Genomic DNA, 3,163 nt, shown 5'->3' on the forward strand with positions numbered 1-3,163 from the left:
GTTCCTTCTTCACGTCAGTCTACCTTAAATCAAATTCAGAGAATCACGACATCACAGGGTTGGAATAGAACCTAAGGTTTGGCTATCACTTGAGCAGAGTAATGAGCACCCTCCTACACATGGGGCAATAATTAACACTTTTCAGGCCTCACAGCTTATGTGCGTGCACGCACACACACACACACACAAACACACACACAAAACGGCCATAATCGCAACCCCCAACCCAGCCAGCACCGGTCTACTTGGCTCTGGACAGCATCCCTCTAGAGACATCCCGCCCGCAAGTCACCCATCTTAATCTCACACCCAGTGTTCAAATATCTTCATATTCTTGCCAAGAGTTTATTCAGATCAGGCTTGAGGGAACTCATTCCCTCCAAGGCAGCCTATTCCAAATTGTAGGCCTGCCAGCCAATCCCTCCTTCCTAACAGGAAGAGGAAACCTCAGCCATGTAGGGATTCTTGTTCCATCCTTCGGATCCATAGAAAGAAGAATGCAGTCTTCCACGTTGCCACACATGCAATGTTGCCAGAACTCCTGCAACCACTGATCTCTCCAGACCTAGTACCTGAAATCAGGGCCTCCAACAGCCTGCAAGTCAACTAAGCTGCTGACCTCTCAAACATGGAGGACATGGGACCTTCATCCCTGACATTCTAAGTGTTAGGCTTGTGTTAACAACACAAATTAGAAGAGATGGTGGTCTGGTTGGGCTTGTACATGTTTGTTTTGCTTTGGTTTTGCTCATTCATTCATTCTGGGGTTACTGCACACCAACATTCTAAATGTTATTTTTTTCACTTTTGTAACCACTAAGCATATTTTTTCCACCAGGGTTTAGGCATGTTCCTTATTGCAAGTGAAGGGTCTTACATTTATCCTTAGTCAATGTCATCTGGTAAAAGATGGTTGGTTAAAGAGGTCATTTATCTGGGAGGCAGAACATCTGGGCTCCCTTCTCAGCCCTCTTGCTAACTAGCTGAGAATTGTAACAAATTTGGGGGTAAGGGCTGCCCCCCACAGGTACAGTGAATGTTCACTGAACCTTTCAACCATATTTATTACAGTGATATCCTTTGTGTCTATCAAGTTCACAAAGATTTTTAAATGACTATTTTCAGTGTCACATGCTTCCTATGGGAAAGCAAAGCAAATGTCTCTACAGAACACAATTAGTGAAGAACTTAAAGGTCCATTGCCCTCTGGCCCATTGATCCTAAGAATCTATGCTGAGCTAATCACCAGGGAAGTGGACAGAGATGTTTGGGTAAAGATGACTACTTCATTTTGACCCCTGATAGCTACAAACTGGAAATAATCTAGATGTACAACCAAAGCAGGAAAGCTAAAGTATAGAGCATCCACTTGACAAAATGAATGATCCTTCATAGATCATATTTTAAATAATAATAATGTGGGCAAATATTTTTACTAAGTTTAAAACGTTAAGGTGTTAAACTGCATATATTATATGATCTCAATTATATCCATAAAACTACAGTAAAATGTTAATAATTATCTCTAGTTGTTAGTTTTTTCTTCCTTATACTTTTCAGAAATTTCTGTGTTCTCTCAAACCTACATTGCTTCTATCATACAAAAAAGTATTTTCAATTTATTTAAGAAAAATGTTCCTAATACAGTCAACTCACAGAGGGATTTCTGTCCCAACGTTCTAAGACCTCTCTGACACTTGACTCCCTTCTAATTTGCCTTCATAAAAATACCCACCCCTCCATCAAGACTTTACACCTTAGTGTTCTCCCATTTAAAAATCTCTAAGAGCGCACATATACCAACTCCAGATAATAAAGTCCAAATGTTTCAGTCAGGGATTTAAGACCATCTATTGTACGAGTTTGTTTCCTGAGCTTCTTTCTCTCCACACTACACTCTATGACTAGATTGTTTTGAACTTGGAAATTTTCTCAGTGCCTATTATGTTAGGCACATAGATAGCACTTTTAAAACAATCCAAAAGTCAACTCGGGAGCAAAAATATTCCCCTATTTTAGAATTTGAGGAAAGGCTGGGATCCACTTGGGGGAAACATAAGACTTCAGAAGCAATTAAGTGTAGTGTGGAAGGAAGGATTATGTAATATCATGTAACAATAAAGTACTTAAACGGCTACTGTCCACAACTAGAAGGCACATGGGAAGCAGGAATCTGTCTCAGACTAAGAGGGATAAGCGATGTGAGATGGCTGAGGAGGGAAAAATTGGGTAGCCAGGCACGATTCACCACGCAAGCAAAGGCAGAAATGGGTTCACACCATGGACGTTAAACATGCAATACACTCTCACTGAAGACGTCCGAGAAATCTCATTCCAGTATGTGTTTAATGAAAGGAAAATCAGTGAACACTGCAGACTGGTATCAGTGCAGCGTATCCCAGACCCTGACACGTGGGATCACTTTCAGGTCAAAGGTTCTGAGAAAAACAAGCTTCCTTGACTTTCACTCTGAGTAAATTAATCTCCCCACTGGCTGAGCCCTGAGCAAGTCAACAGGATCCTGTGAGTCTTGATGACTCAGGTGGTCCAGACTCAACTGGTCTGACAGCTGAAATTTTTAGTGATTGCTGCCTTTGTGTTTGGGCAGCAGATTTAAGGTGAACGTACAGGATGTATGAACGTTAAACAGCCAAGCCTTCCCTAGAAGGCATCTGAGCCGTGCATGTTAAGATGAGCATGTTTTCAGTTTAAAAGATTAATACTTTAAATATTGTCATCTATTTCCTATAGCTCTCCTCCCTAAAACCAGCACACACACACACACACACACACACACACACACACACACGCATACTTTAGTTGCAAAATAAATGTTAGTACGACAAAAATGTCCCTCCCAGCTATCTCCCCATGTACATTTTTTCAGGGGTTGTCTATTTCTTCCCTGTTTTTTGAATTCTTGCTATTATCATGATTCACTTGTGCGTTTTAATTTAGCAAGAAAGGACTTCCCCCTTCCACCCCCAGATCATTCTCTTTCCCACCTGCTACCCTCTCTGTGGCCTCCACATTAAGCCAAACTCACCACACTCACAGATTCTTGCCTCAAAGGGGAAAAGGTTTTCTTTTGACAAACTCGCTTATGGAAATCTCTGATTTTCTAACTGTGTGCTATTTATACTTAGCCCTTCAATTAATGTTT

The sequence above is a fragment of the Monodon monoceros genome, unplaced genomic scaffold (genome assembly GCF_005190385.1).
Source record: "Monodon monoceros isolate NGI ecotype Baffin Bay Population unplaced genomic scaffold, NGI_Narwhal_1 Super_Scaffold_19, whole genome shotgun sequence".
NCBI lineage: Eukaryota > Metazoa > Chordata > Mammalia > Artiodactyla > Monodontidae > Monodon > Monodon monoceros.